Here is a 17,207-nt window from a genome sequence, read left to right as displayed (position 1 = left end):
ACCTGCTCTACTCCACATAGCGATTCCCCTTATCAGAATACAAAGCTTGGCTTTTCTTGTGTTCATCTGGACATTGATCTTTTTAAAATTTGAAACGGTCTAAAAAAAAAAAGTAAACAATAGGGATACTCACATAAAAACACCCCTTTAAGGCTAGCCATTCAATGGATCAAAAATGAGCATTTAGGCCCCAGTCAGCAGAATTAAATTGCACTTATGCAGCTAAATTAAGCTATGCAACTGGCATTTTGAATGGTTTGTGCACATTTAGATCCTATGCCCACCTGTGCCACTAGCTGAATCATCCTGAGCATGTTCAGAAGAACCTGCTTTGGTCGCTGCCACTCTGTTGCAAGCACACTTCATCTGGGTAGGCACAGAAACACTGCACAAGTCCTAAACAACTAAAACTACTGACTGTTTGAGGTGGAGGAGGAGGGTGAGGGTGCTCCCAGCTTTTAGCTTAATAACCTAGTAGTTAAGTTACTTGCCCAAAAATTAAGAAACGTAGGTTTTAGTCCCCCTCCCCTGCAACCTAGAGGAGTTTGAACTTAGAAAGTGCCCCACTTCTCACCAAAGTGCCTCAATCCCATGAACTGTAGTTGTCTCACTTAGCAGCCTAGAAGAGAACCTGTGAAACCAGAAGTAGAGCAAATTCAAGGAAATCTGACTCTGTGGCTCAGTGAGAGAGGAACTGCCTGGAAAGAAGGAGGCTCTGGGTTTGCTTTGGTGTTTCTGTCTTAATGTTTTTTTCCTGCATTTTATTTTTTCCTGCATTATTTGCATCAGATAAAATGATAGACAGCAGTGGGATATGGGCTGTTCTACTTCTCACTTGTCCTTGGGTCCCACTCTTGGCTGGAGCTTGCCACCCAAGGTTGCCTGTTGTCCTTCCATTTATCTTCCCCTCTTGGCTGCCTGCTAAAGGGATAGAGACTGATCATGGCCATGCCTAGCTTATGGCTTGTTAATTGGGGTATTTTGCTGGAAAGTAGGAGATAGTAGTTCAAATCCCTTCTGTATGAGGATGCCTACATCTTCTACTCCCTGAGCAAGTGTTGTAACCACTAGGTTCCTCCTTACCTCTCTCCCTGGCATCATCCATGGTCTAAATGCTGTTAAGGCAGTTGTGTAAATGTTACTTATGCACCTAAAGATGAAGCTGGATTTGGGCGTTAGGGACAGTTTGAAGAACTTTGCTTCACTTCAAAGTTAGTATATTAGAGCAATTAGGAACAGCAGACTGAAAAGGTCTTTCCGGATCACAGGGCTCCTTCCCCTCATATCACAGACCACAACATCTTGTGTAATCCCTTCCAGAAATCATTTGAACTCCATCTTAAGACTAATATTGTCTGTCACCTCCACTATTGGAAGCTTGTCCCAGAACCACACTGTGCCTATGGTTAAAGTCATCATAATTACTTTATTCATGTCCAGTTTATACCATTTGTTCTCACTATCCCCTAGTTTAACCTTTTTTGGGGGGGAGGGGAGGGAGAGGGCTTCCTGGTGTTCACCCCACCCAATGTATTCATAAAAAGCGATGCTGCCCCGCTGAGCCTTGGATTTAGTACATTAAAGGAGCCAGGCTCTTTAATGGTACATGTACGCCACATCCCTGATACTCTCAGGGTAGAAACAGTTTGTGCTGCCCCAAAGCCACCTTAACACTTTTTAAGGCAGTGCAAAGCCCAAGGAAACAGATGTCTGAGCCCTGTCTTGTGCTTCATGTGGCCAAAAGAGGTAGTGCAACAAGAGCTAATTATATTTTGTTGCATCTTAAACTCTGAGGACCTCTGCTTCCTTGTCATAAGGTGATCCCTGGGGCTGTTTGAGCAGCCTGCCCTCCAGGAATCCCAATTTACACTTTTTCCAGTCACTCTAGTCCTGGCTGTAAAACTACACTGCCAAGGACCCACCCCCACCTACAAACTGACCTGCATGGCAACCAGATAGCTACTGGTTTTTTGCTTACCACCCGAGAAGAAGGCCAGAGCCCACATCTTCCAAGCACTGAGAACTTGCATGCTCCACACAACGGTCCCGCCTCACTCTGCCAGAGGCCTGGAAGCCAGGGCTCCTGGGAATGGAGATGGGGCTGTTGAACCAGATGAGGAAGCTGGCTTTAGGACTTCAGCAGCCAAGACACTGCTTCTTCCCCTTCACCCCCAGACCCCTACCCTGGCCCCTCTCATCTCTGGATGCAGGGAGTGCCCAGTGGCAAACAGACTGACCACAGTGGCTGCAGCAGGTTCAGCTGGCTATAGGTAGCTTGACAGCTTTGGCCCACCAAAGCTTCCCCCTCACCATCACCGGAGCAGAGAACGGGGGAGCTGAGAGGGGACCCCGTAGCTTCCCAACAAGTATTTTCTAGATACAGTTTCTCCACGATACTTGGTGCCAATGTAAAAGCTGCTTGAATTAAAATGCCCTAATTCAACCATTTACTTGCTTGTTCACAGCAATTAAAAAGATGCCTGTAATTAAATTGTCTTGTTTTCAACTCCTGCAGGAGCCCAGAAGCCTATTGACTATCTCTGCATTTGTGGGTCTTGATAAGGCATTAAGTGGTCAAATTTACTTATATGAAACAGCCATCACCCGCACAATGACAGCCAGAGGGCCACTCTAAAGAATGGCTCGCCTCCCTCCACACCCCCTCCTGCTCAAAATTACCAAGCCCAGGGCAGCCCCAGCAGCACCTCTCAAAACCTCCATCTCTAGTGTGCTTCAGGGCTGCAGGGACTTCACAGCCATTTTTCCATGTTCAGCCCATGTAAGCAGGAACAGGTGCCCGAGGCCTGCTTGAGAGCATCCCTCTCCTGTGAGTATTGGGATAGACTTTATTTTAGTCTCTCTCTCTCACCCCTCAGTGACCCTTCTCTGCACCTCTTCTTGTTTGAATGAATCTTTGACATGGGTGACCAGACTTGTACACGGTCAGGTCCAATTAGGACTTTCTTATACCAGCCTTGAGCATTTGCTTTAATACCTCACTCTACCGACTGGAAATATTTTTCTGCATCACATTTGGTGGCTCATAGTGATCCTCGATTGACAAAAGCAAGTTCTGTCACTGGTAGTGAGGGTTAGAAATGACAAGGGCAGTAGCACTGGGTGCCACTGGTGGCAACATGGCCTTCAGTGCTGCCTAGTGCGTTGCCACTACCCCGGACACAGAGATGCCCTGTTACATCTCTGACAGATACATCCAGGTCTTTCTCCTCCTTGGTAATGTTGAATTGATGAGCTCCCAGTTTATAGCATAAATTCTGGTTATGGTCCCCAAATGCATGACCATGCAATGCGTATAATTAAATTTCCTTCCATTTCTATTACTTCAGTCCTCAAGGTCATCCCTTTCTGCCTGCATCACTTTTCCAATTCCTTTCCATACTGACATGAAGTTGGGAGGCAATGTCATCAGTAAATGTCATTAGCTCACTCCTTTCTGTGCTAAAGTCATTAATGAAAATATTAAATAAAACTGGTCCCAAGGCTGATCCTTGTGGGACTCCGCTAGTAACCTTGCTCCAGTCTGAAAGTTTCCTTTTAGCACTATGTATTGTCATCTATCCTTGAGCCAGCTTCTCCCTGCCTTGCACTGTTTGTGCTAATCATCATCTTCTCAAGCTGAACTAATTTTTCATGTGCCATTATTTCAAAGGCACCAGATGAATTAGACTTACCCTATTTCCGTTTTTATCTCGAGGTTTTCAAGGAAACCTTTCAGGTCATGCTGGCACAATTTACCTTTGATAAATTCATGTTGCATTTTATCTGATCTTCCAATTACCTAGTTGTATTTAATTATTCTTTCCTTCAAAATATGTTGTAAGGCATACTATTGAGGTCTAATTGGCCTGTTAGATATCCATTTTAACAGATCAAATTCTGTAAGTCAATCTAAAGAAAGAGCTGCATTGTGGATAGAGACATTTTGGTATGTTCTGCCATTTCAAACTTGGGTGCCTGAAGAACAGGTGTGGGTGATACTGTACACTAACTTATTTCTGTACTGACCTTTTTATTTAAATAGAATCCCATTTTTGTCTGTCTGAGATGACATGCTGTGATGACACCATAGCAGGAATTGTCACTATTCAGCAAGATACATGATGTTCAGCATGCAGTTTTGCAATCATTTGTAAATGCATGAGTCAAGTACAGTGCACCTCTACCTCCAGGGAAGTATATAAATACAACATCAATATGGTGCTGCCACCTTTTGGCTATAGTCTGTCATAACAAGAGTAGTTATACATTTTTTCTTGTAGGCCATACCATTTAATTTACTATAAATCAGGAACTGCCTCAGTTTTGAGGAAGGAAATGTTTTATGATAGAAATTTAATTTAGTTTTTATGGCTAGGATAAGTGATACCAGGCTTCTATGCAGAAGATTTAATAAACTTGGCAAATGAAAAATAAACGGAAAAATGTAATTTAGAATCAATACACAATTTAGGTTCTTCTTAATGCAACTCTATTTAAATGTTACCTAGAAGAATGTTAAAGTACATTTTGGAGGCAGGCATCATCCACACACTCATTTCAGACAACATTTTGTAAGGTGTCTGTACTTGTCAGGCCTGCTGTAACTACATCTAAGGAAAAAGAGGTAATTAGCTGTGTTAGTCTGAAGTCAGGCAGAAACCAGGGTAGAATTGCACAGATAACTAAATCAGAGATGTACAGCATAAGCTTTCATAAGCAGAGGGCTTACTCAGGACAGTTGAGAAATGAACCACTTCAGAGAGCATTAAAGCATCTTCAGATTTAAAGATGGAAATGTCCTGTGGGGTTATCTAGTTCATCCAGGGAATTCAAGATGCCTTCCCATATGCATGTACTAGTGCTTTGAGTGGAACATTTGCTAAAAGCAAGACAACAAATACAACTCTGTTTCCAGTGTTTTATGTGTAAGGTGACAACGCTGTCATACTGCTATATAGGGAAATTGGTTTGTTAACCAAAAATGGAAAATTAATCATTATATTGTTTGTTACTATTGTTAATTCCTATGCTTTCCTATGAGTTCAGAGAGTAAGATTATCTTGCTTGCCAAGGGTTTTTTTATATTAATATACCATATGTTAGATGGGACTCTGGCAGCACACTAAGATAGCCACTTCAAGGACTACCCCACAGCAAATGTGTTGAAAATATGTCAAATAATAAATGATAAATAGAAAAAAAATCCTGCCTATAAAATTAAAGCCATGGCAAACTTGAAGCTGACCATATTTGTTTCACACAAGTGGATTCTTGCAAGTTCTGAGATTTCTCATGTCAGTCCAGTGAAACACTTAGGCAGGCGCGTAACTGCAGCGTATTGACTTCAGTGGGATTGCTTTTGTGCTTAAAATCTGACCTGTGCTTAAATAAGTGCTTTGCTGCATCACTCTCATGCTCAGCATGCAAAGAAAAAGCCAGAATGGTATTTTACAAACTGCTTCAAAGCAATACATGAAAACAAAGGTCCAAAGCCTCCTTCTACTGAAGTTGATTATTTGCAGTAGAAATAAGAGTTGGCCTAGTGGAAAGAAAAAGGAGCTACTTAAACATATGAAAAAGCAGCTGAATATTCCTTAATTATTGCAAGGACAAACGGAAGGAAAATTGCTAATCAAGATTCCATTGATAATCAAACAGTTCACATCCTACCCTGCACTATGTGAAGCTAAACTCTTGCCTTTCAGAAAGCAGAAGGCAAAACAATTTAACTGCCACTGGACTGAAAAGATAAGAGGCAGGTGCCCCAATACTGCAAGAGTTCTGGATATTGAGATACAATCTCAGGAATTTCCTAGGTTATTTATTGAGGAAATCTTGGTAAAGTCTGCAAAACTCTTTTAGAAACAACATCAAAAACTATACATACAATGCTGCGCTCTGTAACTGCTGCATGCTGTATTGTTCAGCGATAGAATTAGGGCTAAGATCAATTTTGCTCTTGTGCTTTGAATCCTGCAAAGGTGCAGAGAAGAAGGTAGAAACACACAAAAATGATGCACTCCTACACATTTTAGGCTGAGCAAAAGGCCTGAATGGACTAGCAAGAGAACACCAATTTAACTGCTTTGGCAAAGCAATGAAAGCAGCCTGTGAGTTTCGTTCCTACTTTTCTGTCTTCAGTGCTTACAAAGAAACAGTGAAAGGGTTGCCTTAAAGGCCTGGATCTACTTTCCTGCATTCACAGAACACTATTTATTCAAAGCTTCCTAAATAGGGTCACCATAATTAGTTTAGGGAAACTGAGGATCCATGCCAAACCCTCACACACTATACTGACCATATTGACAAAGCCAGAGAAATCAAGAACATCATATAATATGCCATAGATATGAAGACACTGCCAACACCCTGCTGTTGGAATGCAAGAGGAACAATTCATTAATCTTTGGCAATCCCTCACAGTCTAGGATGACTGTTTTCCATGACTGTCTTACCTGTATGTCTGAAGATGACTAATGAGGCCTGTTCGGGATCAACAGACTCTACTGTGTTTCCGTGTGGGGTGGGTGGCATTGGATACTTGTTTTGATCCTCAACACGCTGTTCCTGCTTTTCCACCTCCTGTTGATGTCATGAGGTTTCAAAGCACTAAGATCCCTGCAGCAGACTCTTCCTTCATTTGGGGTGGTCCTGGGTGATAGTCTCCAATGAGTTGACATTGATATTGCATTTTTTTAAAGTGGGCCTTGAAGATGTCCCTGAAGTGCATTCTTTGCCCTCCTCTTGAATGTGTGCCCGAGCTGACCTGGGAGAAAACTTGCTTTGGGAGCCTGAAGTCAGACTGCTTGCAAACATTAAAAAAAACCTAAACAGTGCTTTATTTTAAACTCCATGCATTCCTGCACCAAGCTCTGTGCATGCCCATGTTAGAAATGGAATATTGTTAGAAATGGAGTATTGTTAGAAATGCACAGCTTGCATCTTGCACCTGATAAGAAAGAAACACTGCCAAGGACTTTTTTCCTTTCCCAGCCTTGCCACAGCTTTTCTTATGCTAATTCGCAGACTCTCCCCCAGCTTCTTCCTAGCCTTTCTCATACAGATTACAGAAGCTGGAATTCAACTGACTGTGTCCTTGAAAAGGGGGGGGGTTTGAACTCTTGGCGACCTGCTGTAGTTTCTGAGCATGCTTAATTAGCTGATGCATATTTACCTCTCCACCCTGCATACTTAAGTAGTTAATTATACTATACATACGATGTATGTAGTGATGTAACCACATGTATGCTTGTATGAAACGGAAGTGAGCTGTAAGAGTTCCTGTTTCTGCACACGTGCCCAGGAGGGAGAAGATAAATATTCCTTGCAAAATTCCTTTGTTGGTTCGGAGTAATCTGAGTTCTTGACTCTGCTCTGACCCTATTTGCAAATACATCTTTTGTGCCATCTAATGAGTGTGTGTCTGTGATTTTTGTGGCCTCCAGAGAAACGAACCGCTTTATGCATCACCCAGAAGAGGCAGTTCATCTGATTTCTGTAAAGATTGGGTACTTTAGCAGGGCTTTGGTGCTTTTATTTAATAGCTAATTGAATTTGCTTTAGCTCAAAGTGCCAAAAAGCACCACTGAAGTGCCCAATCTATACGGATGGTGCAGAGCTGGGTTGAAGTAATGCACTGCTTCTTCTGGTAAAGCACTTTTTCTTTTAGTGCCTGCAAGCAGACCTGGATGACATAGCCGACCCAATGAAGTTGATGTCAGATGACTGTCACCTCAATACTTGCTTGCTTGCAGAAGGATGCTAAGGTTGTTGCATCTGTCTTCCCATTGGATTTGGAGACTCTTTTGCAGACAGCATTGATAGTACTTCTGAAAAAGTCATTAATATATGACCTAAAAAAGACCATCACCTACCACACTACAGAGGAAGATAAAACCTCCACAGTCCCTACCCATCTGATGTGGGGGAAAAATTCCTTTCTGACCCCAAATCTGGTGATCAGTGGGCACGTCTATACAAGATGCTACATACCATAATGACGAGCTATGGTGATGTAGGTTGTCCCTATGGCGATGTAGCATCGATGGGCACAAACTATGACACTATGTGGCACTGGGACTATGCAGTACTGGCAGTTACTGCCCAGTGTGACCCTGAGCAGAAAACCAAGACCTTCTAAGTAGGTACCTGAGAGTTTTCAGAGTATGAGTAGGAGAAGCAGGGCTTTTATTCCCATTTTCCACATGGAGGGGCTGGGGGACTGAGGAAGAAAGAGGCTAAGTGACTTGGCCAAAAAAGCCTGTGACCAAGCAGGTAAATGAACTCCTTTCTGAACTAACACACAACCCTTAAAAGGAAATATAAATGGAATGCCAATATGGAGTTAATGCCAAGATGGTGTAAAAGAAAAAACAAAAATGCAGTGAAGTGAAAGAAAAATAATTCATTTATAAGATGCATGTGTGACATTCCCCACTGCCCTGGTATCCTCACTACTTTACTTAGCATAACTGTGAGTGTGATTCTGGAAGATGCAGCACAAAACTGGCTGTGGTTTTGCTACATTTGTAGAATTCCCAGCTTGTCTGGATATAAGAGCTGCTGCAATGATCCCCTTTCGAAATAGCTCCCATTGTACATGCATCTATACCCTAAAACAGCTGTGTGCCATAGACTGCTGAAGTGGGCAAAATGTCAGGGGCTCCTAACTTAGGACCTGGACAGATGTTAATATAAAGGCATGATTGGGTTCCAAAGAATTTTATGCCTGATGTAAAAAAAATCACGTCTCCTGCCATGCCAGACTGTGTGGCAGGATGTGACAGTTTTGGCACCAGGTATAACATTTCTTAGATTCCAGTCACATGACTACTGGGGCCCCCTGCCTGATCCCACTGATCAGCTGATCCTGGAGATTGGGCAAGGGACTGCTGTGTCCTGGACCCTGGGACTGCCCTGTGCCTGATCCTGACAAGAAGCTGATACCCACATTGGACAGGGAGCAGCCCCAGGTGTGGGATGCATATCAATTTTAATTTAGAGCATGATAGAAACCAGCCACAAAGGTGTTCCATATTATATTTCAAACCTGCATCAGATGTGTCTGTTGCATTTTATTATGCCATATATTGACTGAGCACTTGGCAGTGCTACAGTGCTACTGTAATTGTTGTGCAATTGCATAATTAATCATGCAATAAATGTGACACCTGCCAGGATCCTCAGACCACCAGAAGCTGTAGAGACAGGCAGAATTGCTATAGTGGCACCTATTATAGACAACCCAGATAGATCCCAGCATTACTCTTTTGCCAACATTTATGGAAAGAGGCCTGCAGCTGTCCTAATCAATTTCTGTGTCAGAGGATATTCTCCTGAGGCCCAGTCCAGCATTTTACTTCCCCATTCTCTCTCTCTAATGTCTTACTTGCCTCTGCTTCTCTTTCACCTTGTTGTTTAACTTAAATTCCTAGCCTGAATCCAAACCCAGTACCAAGGACTACAGTACCTTTGGTAAATCCACTAAAGCTGACAGTATTCTCCTTAGGTAAATATGTACACTATATTCACTGAGACAGACCTGGAACCTGAGGACCTGACCTAACACTTGCTCAAAACAATATTAAAAAACTCTCATTGACTGCAGTTATCAGATCCACTCTTACAGTACAAGTACCCTTTGGTATGTACATTGTCTCTTACTCACCTGTGAAGTGCCATGCACTTCCATGATATAGAATAACTCGCTCACATATCATATAAAAATTATTTACATTAATACAGGCTTTAAACAACCTGTGTTTGCATAAGTAGAATGCAGAATGTCACGGGAATCCCACCAAACCTGAATGCCTATGAAGGCTGAGAGAAGAGGTGTCTGGGTTGGCAGAGCAGTTTTTCTGTTGTTTTGGACACGTTGCTGCAGACTCCTGTGGCCAAGTAAAATATGAAGCATTTATTTTCCCCTGTAGTTCACATTTACATTTATTTTCTACAATATCTGTTTTTAAAGATGATCAAAGATGCCTTATATTTACAGGCAAGTGACAAGGTGATATTTTTATTATATTTAGATGGGGGAATGGTACCATCTGAAGAATGGAAGCCTAAGTGTTGTCAATCACCCCTTCTTTTCTATTTAGTAGGAAAATTCTCATGCTGCTCCTCACCTGCATAGGACTGAATGGTGCTGCCTGTGAAATTGCAAGCAAAATGCACTCCAGTATAGAGGGTACACACAAGAATTTATGCTGCTGATCATTATGTGCTGACATGGGACATGGGACCATCTGTGGTGGGTGAATTTCAATTTCCTTGAAAAAAAATGTATTACGATTTGAACCTCTAATTTTCATCACTCTTGAAAAATATTTGGGACCAAGAGCTTCAAAAACCATATTTACTCACATGCCCCTCTCCCACACCTGCTAAGACATATATGACACCCTGTTTTCATAAGCCAGAAAAAAATTCTTGACAGGAGCATAAATGCCGACAGCTGCAGTGGGATGGAGCGATGCTTTGTGCCTGCTCTATTAACCCTCTAGTTACTTGCTGTCTGTGGACCATTTCTCCCTCAGCAGCATCTGCAAGAGCAGGGGTTGCCCTGCAGCACCTTGAGGATGCCCCTCCAAGAGTTACTCTCCCTTTCCTTCCCTGCAGCTTTGCTTTGTTAAAGGGAGAGCCAGCAGTTAGAGGGCTAACAGCAGCCAGAGGTGGTTATTCTCCCCTATTGAGTCTGCTGGCAAGCAAGGAAATACAATGCAACTGAATCCCAAGACATCAAGCTGATGCTGGGACAGAGGCTCCTACTGAGTCAGTAGTGTCTTCTACAGCACCAGGCTCTGCTGGGGGAAAGGGAAAGTAACCTTGTATATGCTGCACAGGTGCCATGCAGTGACTGCACCTGTGCAGCATATCCGGAGTCAGCAACTAGGAAGCCCAGCAGTAGCTTACTTGGTTTGGGATGAAAGGGACACTAGCTCTGGATGCTGATTTAGAGGGGATGCCAGTGCTGCAGCAGCTGTAGCTAGCCAGGGTGCTCAGTGCCAGCTCCAGCTCCAGCTCCACCTGTGCACTTGCACAGCCCCCAGTTCCAGGTGCAGCCAAGCCATATATGTAGCCCCTGACTCCAGCCCCAGCATGGGGGCATGCACAGAGCAGGCTGCTACTGTATTTGGTTGCTTAACCCATGCACCTTGATTTCAAACAGCTGAGTTTCAGGAAAAAAGTGGCCTGTAGTGTGTGGTATGCAAAATACACTATGTAACCTTTTTTTCTGAAGTCAAATGACACAAGGATAGCACAGCTCCTATCTATGCCAAATTCAACTAGTCTTAAACTAGTCTTAAACCAAAGATTTTGAAATGATCTATATTATAGCAACCAAGATTAAGTACCTTTTCTTATCATTAGCACTGCAGTAGTACTAAAAGAATCCACTTAGAAATCAGATCCATGTTTCCTCTGACACTCAACAAATGTGTAACAGGAAGGCAGTGCCTGAGTTAAAGAGGAAGTTGGACCCTGTACAATATAAAGTAAAGAACAGCCCCTCAAAGAGCTAACAGTCTAAGGAGACAAGCGGGAGGTGGAATGGCATGGTTCGGTGAAATGCCTTTTATTAGTCTATAAGGTGCAATTCTATCCTGCTTCTACTTGACTTTAGGCTAACTACATCTTTAGACTAACAAGAATAACTACATCTTTATGCCTCAGGTCACATTAGTTTGCTAGCAGAACACAGAATCTCTCTTGCTGTTAAAAAGGTTATGTTCATATGAAAGATCTTCATCCAGTGTCAAAGACAAAGGAATCAAAGACTCTGGGCTAATTTGGCTTTACTCAAATAGAGGCTAATTCCTTAGCAGAATGTTTTAATCAGCTAACAGAATTAATTGTGTTGACATAATGGCTTTATTGTTTTGACAAAATGCCTGTCTATATTCAAGCAGTAGATAAGGGATTTCACAAAACTAAGACCGATATCAAGGGATTTTCATATAATTGAATTATCAAACAGGTAAAATGCCATCAGTGTAAGAGAGAACCTGCAGAAAAAAAGGCGTCAATAGCCACGAAGCACTAACACTAGTAAGGAGTATATCGAGAACGTGTACAAGTTTCGCCATTCCAGTTGCTTCTTGCATAAAAGGGTTTCTGTATCTGCAGAAAGAAATGGGCCATAGGCTCTGAAGACTTGAGTTTACATAGGAGGAATGCAGACTCACAGGAATCCCACCAAACTTGAATGTCCATCAGAGTTGAGGAAAGAGGAGCTTGGGCTGGCAGTGGAGCTATTCTGTGTTTTCACAGCGTTGGACATCTTGAGACCAAGCATAAAGAGCTGGATCCAAAAATGGAAGTGCTAGATCTCTGTATAGGACATTACTGACAAGGTCAGTGTTATGGTATATGGTAAATTTCCATGGATCCAGAATATAATGCAGGTGATAGCTCAAACCTACCTTTGCCTCTACCCACAAACCCTCTTCTGCCTGTAGAGGTAAGAAGACACTGCTATTCCCCCTTACCACCTTAATAACTTCTGTTAGTAAGAGATGTTGCTATTCTATGTTGCTGTTTCCTCTTCTGTGCATGCTCACCACTTCTGGCCTGTATCAAATGCAAGCTTTTGCTCATCTATGAATACTTTTTCATTGCACGATTTGATTCCAAGGCAAGTAACATCTTCACAAAGTAAGACTTTACCCATTTCTACCAGACATGCCAAACAATAGGCAACATGGGAAGCGAGCATGTTAGGCCTAGCTAAAGCAATGCCCTTTACTTTTATTACCATGACACTTACTCCATTTTTAATAAAACTTCACAAATAATGTAAGTTTACAACTATGTCAGGACCTATGATACTATTACTGCAGAATAATTTGCCCTGAGCTTTATTTGATAGTAAATTTACTTTGTGGTAACAAGCAAACACATGATGGCTTTCCTCAGCCAGCTGCCCCTACCAGGCACTGTGATCGTGCTATAGTGGCACCTGTTATACCCAGAGGAGCCCTATCTCAGCATTACTCTTTTGTCTGTTTGTGAACAAAGGCCCCATATCAAGGGAAATTCTCCCTAGGGCCAACTGAGCATTTTACTTCCCAAATCTCTCTCTCACATCTTCTCCTGTTCTCTCCCATGTTGTTCTAACTTAAATTCCAAACTTGCAAGCAAATCTGGTAGCAGGGTGTGTCTACATCTGCGCCTGACTGCTCTGTTGTTACTGTGCAGTCCTTTAGTACTTTAGCTTTAGCAAGTACTAAACGAGTGTGCAGTAACCGTTGGTACCGCACAATCCTGGTGCCACATGGGTCGTTTTTGACCCTACTGTGCAGTAGCAATGAGCACAGTAGCATATTACTACTGCACAGTAGCAGCAACATCATTATTCGTGCCTGCTGATGCTACATTGCTGTAGCGATAAGCTACATCACCATAGCTTGTTGCTACGGCAATGTAGCATCTCATGTAGATGCTCCTGCAGGGAACATTATTCCTGCAAAAAACCCACTAAAGCTGATGATACTCTGCACAGGTAAATGTATAAACCCTATTTGCTGAGGCAGAACTGGAGGGCCTGACCCACTCCTCACTCCTCAATGAAAAAACCCCACCGCTAAGATATTGGATCCACTGTTAGAGTATATGCACTCTTGGGGTGTGTCCAGTTGAGTGCAGTTATGCAGTATGTTGTGCCACAGACTCATCTGCGGCACCACCCACCACACATGCCACGCATGCAGACATTCCCCGTGCTGCTAATCAGCAGTGTAGGGGTTTTTCTTGGCACTGGCAGATCTTAGAGTCAAAAAACCCCACACCTTAAAAAAGTGGAACAGCACTTATGATGGTAACATACACCACCAGAAACCGGAGCCTGCCTGGCTGGAGCCATGGTCCAGCTGCTGGCCAGGCTCTGTCCTGCTGGATTGCCATGGCTGCAGCCCCTGGAGACCCTCAGGATCCCAGCTGAAGCTTCTGGGGCCATCCCAGGTGCTGGTCTCAGCTTCCCCTACCCCGCTCAGGGTAACGTGCTACAGTGTACATGCACAGGCATTTCCTGGGGACAAGCATCAGCGGCACATTGTGCCACTGCTCTTTGTCCCTGGGAAAATGCATGTCCCCCCTCATGGGGATGCACCCTTGAGTAGGGATACTGTCTCTGACTCTTCCGTACACTGCCATGCACTTCTGTGATACTGAATAACTCATTCATATATGTTTTGCATTAGTACAGGAAACTAAATGGTGGGAAAGCCTTTTTCATTAAGCAAAGGCCAGGCCTAGAAAACTGACTAGGAAAGCATGATACAACTCATCTTATGTAGTGACTTTCCCACAGAGTAAAGTTACTATGTATTTATCAAAAGATAACTTTATCCTGTATTCTAATGGCTTACTGTGTATTAGAGCTGTATACCACATTGCCTGCTCCACTTGTGCTATGTAATAAAATCAATTTATTATTTAATAAACATGTCATGTGTCTGTACCTTTAGATTTAAGTAGATTATCATGTAGTAGAGACAGATTTTTATTCTCAGATAAATATGGGAGTAGTAAAAATAAATTCTCTACCATTTGGTATTAGATTGGCCTGATGGCATGGCTCAAGTGAAATACACTATTTTATCTATTCACATACAGTGTTCCTAATACTAGTTTGGAACTTTTGTGCTTTCCCAGACTTTACACCTGCTTCTAAGAACAGGAAATATCAATACTGTGTAGCTGAACCATCCAGCATTGCCAATATGTCTCGGATAGACCTGCAGTGTCACTTTTGTTCCAGTCCAGCCTTTGCTGGACAAAAGCTCTTACTGCCCTCAGATTGACTGGTATTTATGATTCAGGTGCGAGGCTGAGGCCATTAAACTCATTTTCATTAGGTTAGTGTACCTGAGTTTACTGTGGAATAGACTAATTAGCTCAGCAGTAAACGTCTTGGTGTCTACATGTATAGGGCTATTAGGCCACAGGAAACTAATGAGTTTTGCAGCAGGGTAGTACTTGTAAATACAAGTACTATACTGCTGTGGAGTTTTTTACTTCTTAGCAGAGCATGTGTAGACTCTGAACCCCACTGGCTGGGGCACAAGCGTGCTTCAGTGCAGGGGCTGCCTGCCAGCTATCTCCACACTGGAGCACCCTCATGCCCCATCCAGCCCCTCCACAGCATGTTGAGCCAGGTTGGAGCAGCCCAGGCAGTCAGGCTGACCCCCTGAATCCTTTGCCAGCAGGAGCCGTTTTGACCTGGCTCAATGCGCTGCAAATGGTGTTCCCGGTAGCAATAAATTCTAGTGAAATAAGTGCTGGAGTTTATTGCTTTGAATTAATTGCATGTGTAGATGTGCCCACTGAGGGTTTTAGCCAAAAAATTTAAAATCAGGTTCTGAGAGATGAAAGGTGAATCATTTAATTACATGCTCTACTTTCCTTCCCTCAACTTCATGCTACATCTGAAAAACAACCAGGAATTGTCTTAATTTCTAAAGGACACAATGCAAAGTGCACTAATTATAGGGTAAAACCCACACATATTTATAAAAAAACGCTATTACAACTTGAGACACTAAGCAGAGCTATGAAATCTTCCTCGTGTTAAAAAAGGGCAAGAGGCATCATGACAGTTATAGAATCACGGGGAATCTGAAACACAAATAATAAACAAGGGAAGCTAGGATTCCTGGTGATGGACAAGGAGATTAAAGAGGAGAGAGCTGGTTGCATGAAAGGCAGAGGGAAAGTGCTACCAAGCAAAAGAAACTTGCATTTCTTGAAACATAGTAAGTCTTGAAGCCTTGAAAACACAGTAGGCACGTTTACATGAGACACTAAATGCACAGTAGACTAATTGTACTGTGCGTTAGTGTCACTTAAAAAGCATGTGCCGGTGCTACCGTGCAGTAGTGCCAGTTACTGAGCATTATGTAGTACCTGCAGTAACCACTCAGAAATGTGACTTTTGACATGAAGAATTAAATTAAATGAATTTCTGAAAATGAAATGTTTGAATACTGGGATGGCACTCAGCTACCGGGGAATAATTAGGGAGTTAGCCAAGGACCAATATTGACTGAAATTTGCAGTCCTGAGACTCATTTTTCTTCTCTTTCAATTCATATTGCCACAGTCTAGAACCCAGTGGTCAAAAAGTGCATTACAGGTTGGCTGTTTGGATAAATTAGCAGGAAAAAACAGGTTTTGGGTTGGAGAAGGAAATCAGATGGATTTATATTTTTATTTCTCTATTGTGCTTGACTATTTTTTCTGCAAATTTCTTTGAAAGTAAAAGGACTGTGTGTGTATAGGGTTTTTTTTCACCTTTCGCCAGTTGGGCTTGCTAGCTTTAATGCCCTAGGGAAGGAAAGTGTCAGAAAGTAAACAGAGCCTATTTACTCACCTGTCTTTTTAAATGAGTTCGCCTGAGCTCAAGAGCTGACACCATTTGTAAGCATTGCTCTTCATGCCCCACAGATGCTTGACTGCACAAGGTCTTATGTCTGATAACGGAAGGCAATAAATCTCTATGAAGAGAAATAATTGCAACTGCTGATAAAATGAATTAAAAGATATTAAACTGAAGTAGCTGAACATAGATGAAAGGGTCCCTAATCTTTGGGTGCTACAAGAGGCAGCCATAATCAAATCTAACGTAATTCCTATATAGATGGAGCTTATTTAAAAAAAAAGAGAAAGAATGGTTTAGTGCAAGGACTGACAATGGACTTAATCCTAGGCAGCACTATGCTTAGCTAAGAGGAGTAAGGGAGGTGTAGCTCTAATTTACCTTTCTCCATCCCTTGATTTTGGGGCAGACCCCAGTTCAAGTCAGAGGAATCAACAAGTTTCTGTTACTATGTGGGTTTCTATCCTTCAAATCCACCCTAACTTCACTGGTTATTAGGCCTGTGTGAAGCAGCAAGTACTTGCTTCAGATTCAGATTCGGCTGATTCGGAGGGACAGTGATTCGATTCAGTGATTCAAATCACTGTCCCAATTTGATTTGGCTGATTCAGATGTGCAGATTTGGCACTGATTCAGAGAGTCAGCCATAGACTATGCAGGCAGTCCTCAAAGATGCTGGACACAGCTGCCTCCACCTGTTAAGTCTGTTATGGTGGGCAGAGCGGGGAGGGAAGGGGCGTGGGGTGGGGGTATATTAACGTCCCCACAGTGAGGGAGGGAGGGATTGGGGCTGGGGCTGGAACAAGCTGCCCAGCCGGGTTGGGGG

The 17,207-nt window shown here is 42.7% G+C and overlaps 1 long non-coding RNA gene across 1 annotated transcript in view; it reads right to left on the bottom strand.

The window, feature by feature from the left end:
• Positions 1-9,747: 9,747 nt before the first annotated feature.
• The window catches only part of LOC109305757, a 13,812-nt gene continuing 6,352 nt past the window's right edge, over positions 9,748-17,207 (bottom strand). Inside the window, exons 2-4 of the long non-coding RNA XR_002099701.1 lie at positions 16,376-16,475; positions 12,192-12,508; positions 9,748-9,890 (exon numbers count right to left, since the gene is read on the bottom strand). This is a non-coding gene — a long non-coding RNA (uncharacterized LOC109305757). The remainder of the gene's footprint in view (positions 9,891-12,191; positions 12,509-16,375; positions 16,476-17,207) is intronic.

The sequence above is a fragment of the Crocodylus porosus genome, unplaced genomic scaffold (genome assembly GCF_001723895.1).
Source record: "Crocodylus porosus isolate Cpor-Errol unplaced genomic scaffold, CroPor_comp1, whole genome shotgun sequence".
NCBI lineage: Eukaryota > Metazoa > Chordata > Crocodylia > Crocodylidae > Crocodylus > Crocodylus porosus.
The sequence above is the reverse complement of the archived record's forward strand: the minus strand, read 5'-3'. Positions and strand labels throughout refer to the sequence as shown.